Below are 14,529 nucleotides of genomic sequence, written 5' to 3'. Positions count from 1 at the left end.
ACAAAAAATTTATGCCGGATTGAATTTTGCTTCTAGAAATCTTTTAGATTCGGCCGCGGGAGGCACTTCTATGGAAATCACTTTAGGAGATGCTACTAAACTCCTAGATAATATTATGGTTAATTATTCTCAATGGCACACTGAAAGATCTACTAATAAGAAAGTGCATGCGATAGAAGAAATTAATGTCTTGAGTGGAAAGATGGATGAACTTATGAAATTATTTGCTAATAAAAGTGTTTCTTCTGATCCTAAGGATATGCCTTTGTCTACTTTGATTGAGAATAATACTGAATCTATGGTTGTGAATTTTGTTGGTAGGAATAATTTTGGTAAGAACGCGTATAGAGGAAACTTTAATCCTAGGCCTTATCCTAGTTATTCCTCTATTAATTATGGTAATTCCTACAACAATTCTTATGGAAACTTTAATAAGATGCCTTCTGAATTTGAGACTAGTGTTAAGGAATTTATGAATTTGCAAAAGAATTTGAATGCTTTGCTTGAAGAAAAATTGCTTAAAGTTGATGAATTGGCTAGGAACGTTGATAGAATTTCCCTTGACGTTGATTCTTTAAATCTTAGATCTATTCCACCTAAGCATGACATCAATGAGTCTCTCAAAGCCATGAGAATTTTCATTGATGAGTGCAAAGAAATAACCGCTAGGATGCGTGCTAAGAAAGATTGCTTTGTGAAAGAGTGTTCTTCTAGTTTCTATGAAAATAAAGATGAAGATCTAAAAGTTATTGATGTGTCCCCTATTAAATCTTTGTGTTGCAATATGAATATTGATAATGATGGGACGGAATATGATCCACCTTTACCTAGAAGGCGTTCCAAAAATTCGGATTTTTTAGATTTTGATGCTAAAATTGATAAAAGTGGGATTGAAGAGATCAAAACATTAGATATTAATGAAACCAACGACAATTGCTCTTTGATAGATTGTATTTCCGTGTTGCAATCTGTGCTAAATTCTCCTCATGCTTATAGTCAAAATAAAGCCTTTACCAAACATAACGTTGATGCTTTAATGCAATCTTATGAAGAAAAACTTGAGTTGGAAGTTTCTATCCCTAGAAAACTTTATGATGAATGGGAACCTACTATTAAAATTAAAACTAAAGATCATGAATGCTATGCTTTGTGTGATTTGGGTGCTAGTGTTTCCATGATTCCAAAAACTTTGTGCGATTTGCTAGGTTTCTGTGATTTTGATGATTGCTCTCTAAACTTGCACCTTGCAGATTCCACTATTAAGAAACCTATGGGAAGAATTAATGATGTTCTTATTGTTCCAAATAGGAACTATGTGCCCGTAGATTTTGTTGTTCTTGATATAGATTGCAATCCTTCATGTCCTATTATTCTTGGTAGACCTTTCCTTAGAACGATTGGTGCAATTATTGATATGAAGGAAGGGAATATTAGATTCCAATTTCCGTTAAGGAAAGGCATGGAACACTTCCCTAGAAAGAAAATAAAATTACCATATGAATCTATTATGAGAGCCACATATGGATTGCCTACTAAAGATGGCAATACCTAGATCTATCCTTGCTATTATGCCTAGCTAGGGGCGTTAAACGATAGCGCTTGTTGGGAGGCAACCCAATTTTATTTTTAGTTTTTTTGCTTTTTGCTTCTGTTTAGGAAGAAAATTTTGATCTAGCCTCTGGTTAGATGTCTTTTTATGTTTTAATTAGTGTTTGTGTCAAGTTAAACCTATAGGATCTTCTTGGATGATAGTTATTTGATCTTGCTGTAAATTCCAGAAACTTACTATTCACGAAACTAATTGTTAAAAATCACCAGAACGTGATAAAATATTGATTCCAATTTCTGCTGATCAATAAACAAATTGTCTAGGTCTTGCTATTTTTGCTGAATTTTTGGAGTTCCATAAGTTTGCGTTAGTTACAGATTACTATAGACTGTTCTGTTTTTGACAGATTCTGTTTTTCGTGTGTTGTTTGCTTATTTTGATGAATCTATGGCTAGTAAAATAGTTTATGAACCATAGAGAAGTTGGAATACAGTAGGTTTAACACCAATATAAATAAAGAATGAGTTCATTACAGTACCTTGAAGTGGTCTTTTGTTTTCTTTCGCTAACGGAGCTCACGAGATTTTCTGTTAAGTTTTGTGTTGTGAAGTTTTCAAGTTTGGGGTAAAAGATTTGATGGATTATGGAACAAGGAGTGGCAAGAGCCTAAGCTTGGGGATTCCCATGGAACCCCAAGATAATCTAAGGACACCTAAAAGCCAAAGCTTGGGGATGCCCCGGAAGGCATCCCCTCTTTCGTCTACTTCCATTGGTAACTTTACTTGGAGCTATATTTTTATTCACCACATGATATGTGTTTTGCTTGGAGCGTCTTGTATGATTTGAGTCTTTGCTTTTTAGTTTACCACAATCATCTTTGCTGTACACACCTTTTGAGAGAGACACACATGATTCGAAAATTATTAGAATACTCTATGTGCTTCACTTATATCTTTTGAGTTATATAGTTTTTGCTCTAGTACTTCACTTATATCTTTTAGAGCACGGTGGTGGTTTTGTTTTATAGAGACTATTATTCTCTCATGCTTCACTTAGATTATTTTGAGAGTCTTAAACAACATGGTAATTTTCTTAAATAATCCTAATATGCTAGGTATTCAAGACTAGTAAAAACTTTCTTATGAGTGTGTTGAATACTAAGAGAAGTTTGATGCTTGATGATTGTTTTGAGACATGGAGGTAGTGATATCAAAGTTGTGCTAGTTGAGTAGTTGTGAATTTGAGAAATACTTGTGTTGAAGTTTGCAAGTCCGGTAGCATGCACGTATGGTAAACGTTATGTAACAAATTTGAAACATGAGGTGTTCTTTGATTGTCCTCCTTATGAGTGGCGGTCTGGGACGAGCGATGGTCTTTTCCTACCAATCTACCCCCCTAGGAGCATGTGCATAGTGCTTGGTTTTTGATGACTTGTAGATTTTTGCAATAAGTATGTGAGTTCTTTATGACTAATGTTGAGTCCATGGATTATACGCACTCTCACCTTTCCATCATTGCTAGCCTCTTCGGTACCGTGCATTGCCCTTTCTCACATGAGTTGGTGCAAACTTCGCCGGTGTATCCAAACCCCGTGATATGATACGCTCTTTCACACATAAACCTCCTTATATCTTCCTCAAAACAGCCACCATACCTACCTATTATGGCATTTCCATAGCCATTCCGAGATATATTGCCATGCAACTTTCCACCGTTCCGTTTATCATGACACTATCATAATTGTCATATTGCTTTGCATGATCATGTAGTTGACATAGTATTTGTGGCAAAGCCACCATTCATAATTCTTTCATACATGTCACTCTTGGTTCATTGCATAGCCCGGTACACCGCCAGAGGCATTCATATAGAGTCATACTTTGTTCTAGTATCTAGTTGTAATCATTGAGTTGTAAATAAATAGAAGTGTGATGATCATCATTTTCTAGAGCATTGTCCCAAGTGAGCAATAAAAAAAGAGAATGTCCATAAAAAAGGGAAGGCCCAAAAAAATGAGAGAAAAAGAGAGAAGGGACAATGTTACTATCCTTTTACCACACTTGTGCTTCAAAGTAGCACCATAATCTTCATGATAGAGAGTCTCTTGTTTTGTCACTTTCATATACTAGTGGGAATTTTTCATTATAGAACTTGTCTTGTATATTCCAACAATGGGCTTCCTCAAATGCCCTAGGTCTTCGTGAGCAAGCAAGTTGGATGCACACACACTTAGTTTCTTTTGTTGGGCTTTCATATATTTATAGCTCTAGTGCATCCGTTGCATGGCAATCCCTACTCCTTGCATTAACATCAATCAATGGGCATCTCCATAGCTCATTGATTAGCCTCATTGATGCGAGACTTTCTCCCTTTATGTCTTCTCCTCATAACCCCCATCATTATATTCTATTCCACCCATAGTGCTATATCCATGGCTCACGCTCATGTATTGCGTGAAGGTTGAAAAAGTTTGAGATTACTAAAGTATGAAACAATTCCTTGGCTTGTCATCGGGGTTGTGCATGATGAGAGCATTCTTGTGTGACGAAAATGGAGCATGACTAAACTATATGATTTTGTAGGGATGAACTTTCTTTGGCCATGTTATTTTGAGAGGACATAATTGCTTAGTTAGTATGCTTGAAGTATTATTATTTTTATGTCAATATTGAACTTTTATCTTGAATCTTTCGGATCTGAATATTCATACCACAATTAAGAAGAATTACATTGAAATTATGCCAAGTAGCAATCCACATAAAAAAATCTGTTTTGATCATTTACCTACTCGAGGACGAGATGGAATTAAGCTTGGGGATGCTTGATACGTCTCCGATGTATATATAATTTTTGATTGCTCCATGCTATATTATATTCTGTTTTGGACATTATTAGGCTTTATCATACACTTTTATATTATTTTTGGGACTAACCTATTAACTGGAGGCCCAGCCCAGAATTGCTGTTTTTTGCCTATTTCAGAGTTTCGCAGAAAAAGAATATCAAACGGAGTCCAAATGGAATGAAACCTTCGGGAACGTGATTTTCGGAACGAACGTGATCCAGAGGACTTGGACCCTACATCAAGACATCAACCAGGAGGGCACGAGGTAGGGGGCGCGCCTACCCCCTAGGCGCGCCCTCCACCCTCGTGGGCCCCCTGTTGCTCCACTGACGTACTCCTTCCTCCTATATATACCTACGTACCCCCAAGCTACCAGATACGGAGCCAAAAACCTAATTCCACCACCGCAACCTTCTGTACCCGTGAGATCCCATCTTGGGGCTTGTTCCAGAGCTCCACCGGAGGGGGCATCGATCACGGAGGGCTTCTACATCAACACCATAGCCTCTCCGATGATGTGTGAGTAGTTTACCTCAGACCTTCGGGTCCATAGTTATTAGCTAGATGGCTTCTTCTCTCTTTTTGGATGTCATTACAATGTTCTCCCCCTCTCTCGTGGAGATCTATTCGATGTAATCTTCTTTTGCGGTGTGTTTGTTGAGACCGATGAATTGTGGCTTTATGATCAAGTTTATCTATGAACAATATTTGAATCTTGAATTCTTTTATGTATGATTGGTTATGTTTGCAAGTTTCTTCGAATTATCAGTTTGGTTTGGCCTACTAGATTGATCTTTCTTGCAATGGGAGAGGTGCTTAGCTTTGGGTTCAATCTGGCGGTGTCGTTTCCCAGTGACAGTAGGGGCAGCAAGGCACGTATTGTATTGTTGCCATCGAGGATAACAAGATGGGGTTTATATCATATTGCATGAGTTTATCCCTCTACATCATGTCATCTTACTTAAGGCGTTACTCTGTTCTTATGAACTTAATACTTTAGATGCATGCTGGATAGCGGTCGATGTGTGGAGTAATAGTAGTAGATGCAGGCAGGAGTCGGTCTACTTGTCTCGGACGTGATGCCTATATACATGATCATACCTAGATATTCTCATAACTATGCTCAATTCTTTCAATTGCTCAACAGTAATTTGTTCACCCACCGTAATATTTATGCTCTTGAGAGAAGCCACTAGTGAAACCTATGGCCCCCGGGTCTATTTTCCATCATATTAATCTCCCGACAACAAGCTATTTCTGGCACCGTTTTTATTTTACTTTCTTTACTTTGCATCTTTATCATAAAAATACCAAAAATATTATCTTATCATATCTATCAGATCTCACTCTCGTAAGTGACCGTGTAGGGATTGACAACCCCTTATCGCGTTGGTTGCGAGGATTTATATGTTTGTGTAGGTGCGAGGGACTCATGCGTGGTCTCCTACTGGATTGATACCTTGGTTCTCAAAAACTGAGGGAAATACTTACGCTACTTTGCTGCATCACCCTTTCCTCTTGAAGGGAAAACCAACGCAGTGCTCAAGAGGTAGCAGTCGTCAAGGATGCTTACCGTGAGGCTCGTAAATTCGCATCTCAAGTCTTTTGCCCAATGCCATCCGAACCAGTGCTATCCTGTCAGCCTGTGTTGTGTCCCAAGCCAAACATCATCACCCTCGACAAGGCTCTTTTACGGATCCACCAGCAGCATTTGCTTGGATCAATCTCAGCCACACCCCCAGCAGCCGAACCCCAACCCATAGTGGTGTCGGACGATGAAGATGGAGATTGGCTCAGTCTTCGTCCTCCCGGAGAGCCCCAGCTAGGCAAGCCCTCTGCCTGACCTCAGTCACGCAGTAAGATGATCAATCGGTCTGTTCATCCCCGATATGAGGATAGAACTATGTATTCTGGAATGAGTAGTTTTAGCTCGTAGCATGTTCGTGCTTTGTTGTATGCTTGCACTGATGTAACCCGTATGTTATGTATGTTTTCGTGCTTTTGGGTTTTTGTGTTGTTTTTTCTTGTCTCTCTGTCAAGCAGAAATGTTTGACAGGGTTGGCAATATGTTGCTAACAAGATTTTAATTAGTAGATCACATACACTAAAATAACATTGACTCGTCTCGAGTCTATAATAAAATGCGCGTTGGTGTAGGTATATGTATGCCAGGAGTACATATATCCACTAGCATTAACACACTTCAGTATGATTTGTTTGGTGTGTTTTTCCATTACATGATTATTGCGTCTGTCTGTTTGCTAGTTTAGATTATACTGCATGCTGCACGCATACCCGGTTCACCCACGAGTACATTTAGGGCAGTACTCGGGGGAATGCGAAGTCACATATCCCTCTCTATCCGTGCATACTCCGTGTGCCGGATTTCTAAACCCAGAGCCTCGCAGAGGCATTTCCATCTAGTAGTTCCTCGTCTCGAATTATTTTTCCCGATTTCATTTCCAGAGGAACACTGCCAACGTTATTTCACTCGATCCAGTACATCTACCACAATACAGGTTTCACCCTCGATTCTACCTCGACACCTACATTTCGTGGATCCATCCATGAAATTTTCCTCGTACCCCAGTGTGATCCTGAGCTGGTACAGCCACCTCACCTGCATCTGGACCCCCACCACCACCGTCACTGCCTTGCGTGGCGCAGGTAGATCGCAACCACCGCTCCACCGCAGCACGTGATTACTCCGCCGTTGCAAAGCGACGGAGAATCAAGCGTGGCGGAGGACCACCCAGTGCGCCATTTTCTCCCGCGTCTCGAGCCACCGCACCGAGCCGTGTGTTGTTCCGAGCTCGATCATTCCTGATGATCACCACCAAGAGGATCGACGATCCGATCAGCGTGCCTAGCAGAGCAGCGAGGAACCACCGTAGCGCCACCAATAACACAGCCTCGCCTAAGGAGCGCGGTTTGATCTCGCCCAAACCGAAGAGGTAGTAGAGCGGCATTGTGTTTGTGCGTTGGAGGAGAGCCGCGCTGCCGTTTTTATAGCCCAACCCCGGTGTACGACGAGCGAGGTCCAGGAGAACCGCTCGTCGCTCGATCACCGGCGTCCAGGAGGCGAATCCGCGAGTAGTACCGACAAGGTGCTGGCCCGCGACGTGAGTGCTCGCTGCACCGGCGTCGTGCACACCGCGCACTACGACACTAGGGTCCTCACCGCACTAGGAGCTAGATGCACGCTGCGCCAAGCCGCACACGGAGCAGCAACATAGAATAAGCAGCAAGCCGGAGGTAGAAGAAGGAGGCTTCCAGTGGGCCCTGGACCCACGTGTCAGCAGGTGAAACCACTGTTTATTGGGTGTATCTAGCATTTTTCGGGAGTTTGATCTCGAGTGCCCCTAGCGGTGGATATAACCAGGTTTGCCTTATCTCTCTTTGGGTGTAGCAATCATCGGTGCGCCCAACTCGTTTGAATTTAACCAAAGGGTTAAAAATTAACCCTGAGGTTTTTCCCTAGAGTGGTTATCGTTTCAGTTGTGCTGTAACCCTAGGAATCTCAAGGACGAGATTCCTTTTAAGGGGGGAAGGTTTGTAACAGCCCCAAAATTGGGTTATCAATTTTTGTTCTATTATTCCTTCCTGACACTCATTTTCAAAATCTTTCTCCTGAGTTTGCTGGATGACTCTGACTATTCTTGTCATTTTCAACCTTTCAAAATCTTGCTCATGTCTTTGTCAGTGGGCAAGACCTCAATTGCATCATCTCAAATTCTCTCAAACCCTAATTCCAAAATTTTGGAATTTGATTGTGGCCTTTGTGATTACAAAGGAGCCATCATTTTCTTTGATCTGTTGATCCTCCCAATTGTTCCCAGAGATCCTCCTATCTTTCTGAACCTTGGATATGCAAAAATATTGCTAAGTCCCATGCAATATTTTTGAATTGTGATTTATTCCTTTTCTTGCCTTTCTGAGGAATAAAATCCAAAGGCATAGCTAGCCATCTCCTAAATTCATGAGAATTGGTGGAGTTGATACTTATGCCTAATCTAAGCTCTAGCAAATATATTGGCGATAATTAAATCAGGAAAATTGCCTTTTCCTATTTAATGCCAATATTGCATTTCTGCCATTTTCCAAAGGAACTACTATTCTTATAGCAGAGAAAATTCCCACATAAATTGTGGAGCTTGTCCTTGCTATATAATCACTAGTTCCATCCTAATCTCATGTTCCTCAGTTCAAAAATTTGGCACATGATCCAATGCAAGTTTCTGCCTTCTCTGAAATTTTGCAAAGGAAGTGCTTTACTCCTAATTCCAATGGAGCTGCAATTTGGCAGGGTGATTAACATGGATAAATAACCCATGGATGCCAAATATGAGCTCAATCCATTCATCCTAGCACCCTGTGCAATTTTTCAAAATTTCTGATCAGAATACAACTTTGTGAAGGAAGTACCTTCATAGAGTTTCCAAATGGGATGAAACTTTTCCATCTTCTCAAGTATCTCAAATCTTTAGCCTCCACCCAAATTTAGTTCATTTCATTGAACTATGTGAGCACATGAGTAATTCTTTGTTTCTGTCCAATTTTTCAGTTTGTGAAGCAAGTGCATTTTATCTTGCTCCATTATGGCTGAAAATATTCCCAGGCTTTCTCCCATCCATATAACCTATCTCCACAGAATTGTGGCTCATTTCAATTAGCCATTTGCCCTGAGGATTTTTCTCAATTTTTGGACAGAAATGATAGCTGTGAAGGAAGTACCAATTTGGCAAGTCCATTTGGTATGAAATTTTTAGAGCATCATTGTATGTCCAAATCATCAGGCTTTGCCAAGTTTTAGCTCCATCCATCACTCCTAGTGAGTGCTCCTTCATAATTTAGTTTCTGGGTCAGATTTAGCAGTTGTATAGCAACTATGCTAAATACTTGACCAAATGACCTCATAATCTCCAGGATGGTAGTCCTTGCTACCCTAAGACTCACAGACATCAAATTTACCTTTTACCCTCTCTGGTTTACTCTCTAGAGTGTGGCCAAGTTTGCAATAGCAAACTTGTGAAGCTTGGTTTACTCAGCTCCATTTGTCTCTGCCCGATCCTTTACCGTAGTAACCTATCTTCGATGGACTACACGGCAGACATGAGCTGGCATCAGTGAAAACTCCAAAGCCCGCCTTGCCAGTGGTGACTACGAGGGCAGCCAGCCAAAACGGTGGTCTAGCCACTGTTGTCGTCGACAACGTTGCTCCGACCAGCTCTGGCCTCGCCATTAATGCCCAACAGTTCCCCCTCGCTGTCGTCTTCCCCCTGGACCTCTGGCCCCCTTCGTTTTCTTCTCCGGCGAGCCGTGCCAACGACCGAACAGTGCGCTACTGTGGCCATCGTTGCTTTCCTCCCCGGTGTCCGTTACCTCCTCTCGTCCGCGAGCTTTGCTCGATTCCGTGAGTTTCTGGCACTCATCCGCACCCTCCTCGTCGTCTTCCACCTCCTCCCCATGACTGCTGAGCATGGCAGAGCCATGGCCGGACACGCTCGGCTGTGCCCGGCTCGGGTGCCTCTGCCCTGGCTATAAATAGCCCGTCCGTGCCTCGTCCGAGCTCATCAGAAGCTCCCCCACCCTCTTCTATGCCTCCCCGAGCACTCATTCTTCCCGAAGCCCCACTCTAGCCCCCTCCCCATCGCCATGGCCGTCGCCCCGGTCTTCTGGATTTCGGTGACCAGGGCCTCCCCTTGCTGTTCCTCCACCACCACCGCATCCCCCATGCTCCGGCGAGTCTCCCCGTGGCCTCAGCCTCTCCGTTCCCCCACCATAGCTCCATCTTCTCCAGTGGCCGAAGCTCCTCTCCACCGTGGGCCCTGCTGCTCCTTCTCCCGCGCTCCTCGCCGGCAACAGAGACCACCCCGGGGTGCGCCTCCTCCTCCTTAGCCCGTGGGTAGGTTGCCCGTCGCCTCCCGTGGCCGAACGAGCCGGCGAGCGCCGTCGGGGCGGGCGTCTCCCCTCGGCTAGGTGCGTGTCGAGCGGGAGGAAGAAGAAGCTAGCCAGGCGGGCCCCACCCCTCATGGGCACCCCTCGCCAGCAACCCCGCGTTGACCCTGCCTCGCCACGTCAGTTAAGTGGCGGCGCCTCGGGCCGTTTTCAGTTTTCGGAACCCCGAAGGCGTATTCCCTGGAGTGCGCTTTCCATTAGCCGGAAGCGTATTCCTCCTCTTCTTCGGGCCAGAATGCGCTTTCCTCTCAGGAAAGCGTATTTCTGAGAAAGACGCGATCTGTTTTCTGCCAGGGGCCAGTTTGTAATGATTTTCTTTACAGACAGGTCCCTGGTAGTTAAACAATCATATCTTTTTACCCGTAGCTCCAAATCAGGTGATTCCAAAGCCCACGTCTTCGTTTCGTCGAGCCCGTTCCGTTGGTATCATTTTCCTAATATTTTCACATAGTGAAAATGACCATTTGCCCTTGCCCATAAACAGCCCCCTCCGAGAGAGAACTATTTCCAGCAAATCTTTTCGCGATCATTTCACACTTCTTCCTGGAGTATTTGTCGACCCCCAGGCAAGCCAACCTCTTATCATGAGCCCCGAACTTGCATGTTGACTTTGCTTGCACCTCGTGTGTGTGTATTTACAGTCGCTCCTTACCGTTTTCGTCTGTAGTTATTCTGCTATGATTATCATGCATGCTTATGTTTTCATGATATCTTTTGTCATGCTAATTAGAATGTTATTATCGATATTGGTTGGAGTTTTAGGACTTATATTTGGATGATTATGTGGATGACATGTGCCTTTGGATTCTTAGTGGCCATTATGATTGCTATGATGATTGTAATGCACCGTTGATATGCTAGTACTTGGTATTGTCATGTTCTTTATGCTATAGTTGTTCACTTGAGAAGTTTGATATTTTATTAAAGAATTTGTATGATGCGTGTGAATTTTTGCATCCATGTTCATGATGATGGAGAAGCTAATAAATTGACTTAATAATCCTCCCCCGTCATCGATGGGATCGAGTCATAGTGCCACCAAATCAAACTTCTTCAGTGCAGCCACATTTTGCCTTTATGGGAAGGCCTTAATGCGATCTATTGTCGTGCCTCTCGCCGGTGCCTCCAAAGAGGAAAGGTTATGGGAGCGCGCTACCCTGATCAGGTAGGCGGACATAAGCCTTGTGTGCCCATTGTTGAGATTATGGTACCGTGTCCCCGTGTGGGACACTTTATGTTTTGGCCACGATGGTGGTCGTTGTTTCTTTGGTAGACACGGCGCCACCCAGGACTAGCCCAGTGGGGAGTGAGTCAGAGTGGCTGGGAGAGTGTCATGGCACTAGGTCGGTTTCGTCGAAATGTCGTTGGTCCACCCGAATGGGATGACGAGGCCATGGGTTCCGTGGTGTGGGTACAGTGCGCTACCTCTGCAGAGTGTTTATTAAGTCTATCAATAGCAACACAGTTCGTAGTAGGTCACACTATCAGGTCTTGGTTGAAATGGAGGATAAACCTGAATTAATTAAGTAAATGAATGTGGTAACAAGAATGTGGTGACTTGGACTATGAGATAGTCGTGAGAAGTCACGGCGATGTTTTGATATGATCACGAGACGAGGTCTCGGTGAGTGTTGGAGACCAAGTGTTGGTCGTGGTTGTGATCGCCGGAAAGATCATTGTTTGAGACCAAGTGTTGGTCATGGTTGTCATCGCCGGAAAGATCACTGTTTGGTTGCGAGGCAACCCGTTGGTAAGAGAGTCCGAGGGACTCAGGGCACAAGTTTGGTTGCATTGCATGAGTAATATGTTGTTATTTTCATTTAAAGAACTATGGAAGAACTGAAGATGGCTGCATAAAGTTAACATGTTATGTCTGCATTGAATATGATCGGTAGTTTATTTTCAGCATAGTTTCATGATGCCATGCCATGCTTGGATTGATTATGCCATGATTGAGATGATATGCTATGTTTTGCTATTGCCATGTTAGAAGCATGTTTTGACATGCCATGTGATTACCATGTTAGTAGATGCTATGATGTTGTTCATGCTTAGTTGATATTTTTATCATGCCATGTTTAGTAATTGATATGAGATAGGTTGTTGCATGCACTTGGTTCTTGCTTCGTCTTCTTCTTGTTTGGATGCTATATAATTGGTTGTCTTGCAAGTACATTCAATGTACTGACCTGGCGTGTCATGCCAGTTTGTAGGTCATACCCGAAGTGTTCGCTTGACCCGTCGTGCTAGGCCGTAACCTTGCCAGTCCTGTGAGTTGTGGAGCCCAGCCAGAGTTGTTATGCTGCCAAACCAAGACTTCTGCCGCCATTTAAATAGATTTCCGTTGCCATTTAAATAGCCTTAGGGCTATGCTAGATAATTGTATTCATCAATGATGTAATCTTCTATACATGTATTTGATGAATATTCTTGTACTTGGAATGCTTCGGCGCCACCCGGACAGCCTCCTGAACCTCTCCCTGGCCGGAAAGGGTCCTTTGGGACATCACCTCGTGGTCGTCCTTGCCCTGGGGAGAGTAAGCAGCTGGCGGCGACTCTCTCGCCATCGCCTTTGAATCCAACGAACCTCCTGATGAGGATCGCTGGGGGCTGTCGTGGGCCGGACTGCAATAGCACAGCTAAACATATTAATACCATGAGGAGGAGAAGCCGGATATATGGGCGTCCGCGTGTCTTTTGGTGCTTACGATGCGGCCAGGGGCTTGCTTCGGGCGGGGGGGTCGCTCCGGGCTGCTGTCGACGTCCAACGTGGAGTTATCCGCAAGGGGGCCCTTCCCCCTCTTGGGCATCCCCGCCTCCAGATTTGTGGAGGCCGCCCTTTTCTTCCTTCCCCCGTCAGGGGGAGAGTGGCTTTCTTCCTCCTCCTCCTCCTCCTCCTCGTCTTCGGCAGCGGAGGAGTGATCCTCGTCGTCTTCGGACGTCACGTCCGAAGTACCCTTGCAGCGAGGGCCGCCTTTGATCCCCTTGGCCTTCTTCTTGGCCTTCTTCTCCGGCGCCTTGTAGGGCGCCAAAACCAGCATCGTCGCCAAAGAGCGGGATGACTGGCTCTTCGGGCAGCGTAGCCGAACTCCGAATCCGCTCCGCTTTCTCTGTCCATACATAAAAAGCAAAAATATAGTAAAGTTTTGATATCCTCCTTGAACAGGCAAGTAAAGGATGTACCTTGAGATGTGAAAGCCTTACCTCACTGGCAGGATGGGCAAGATCGTGCCCGTGGTCCGAGTCTATGGCCGGTGGCTTCTCATTGCCCTTAAAAATCAACTTCTAGGCATCTTCGTGAGTAGTTTCGAAGAGCCTCTCCAGGGTCTGGTGCTTCACCGGATCGTATTCCCATAAAGGGCAGGTTCGGTTTTGGCAGGGGAGGATCCGGTGAACCAGCATCACCTGGATCACGTCGATGAGCTTACTGTTTTTGTCCACCATGCTTTGGATGCGTGTTTGCAGCGCTAACAGCACGTCCGACGAGGACCAATTTGGGCCCTTCTCCATCCAGGAGGTAAGCCGCAGTGGAGCTCCGGGCTTGAATGCGGGAGCCGCGGCCCAGGTGGCGTCGCGGGCTCTGTGATATAGAACCATAGCTTCTGCCACTCCTTGATAGTCTCCACAAACATACCTTTGGGCCATGTGACATTGGGCAGCTTGCTCACCATGGTGCCCCCGCACTCCGCGTGCTGGCCATCCACCACCTTCGGCTTCACGTTGAAGATCTTGAGCCATAGTCCGAAGTGGGGTTGGATGCGGAGGAAGGCCTCACACACGACAATGAATGCCAAGATGTTGAGGAAGGTGTTCGGGGCTAGATCATGGAAATCTAGCCCGTAATAGAACATAAGGCCCCGGACGAACGGGTGAAGAGGAAACCCTAACCTGCGAATGAAATGGGGGATGAACACCACCCTCTCGTTGGGCTTTGGGGTGGGGACGATTTGCCCTTTGGGCGGAAGCCGGTGGGTGATCTCTTTTGCCAGGTACGCGGCCGCCCGAAGCCCGGTGATGTCCTTCTCCTTGACGGAGGAGGCCATCCATTTGCCTTGCCCTCCAGATCTGGACATGGTTAAGTGCTTTCTTGGGGAGGAAAAGGCAAGAACTTGGGCGCTGGAGCTCGAGAGTGGAAGGGCAGAGAAGAAGAGAAGGCCTGGGTGAAAAAAGGGAATCG

The sequence above is a fragment of the Aegilops tauschii genome, chromosome 7, assembly GCF_002575655.3.
Source record: "Aegilops tauschii subsp. strangulata cultivar AL8/78 chromosome 7, Aet v6.0, whole genome shotgun sequence".
In the NCBI taxonomy this organism is placed as follows: domain Eukaryota; kingdom Viridiplantae; phylum Streptophyta; class Magnoliopsida; order Poales; family Poaceae; genus Aegilops; species Aegilops tauschii.
This window is presented reverse-complemented; position numbering follows the sequence as displayed.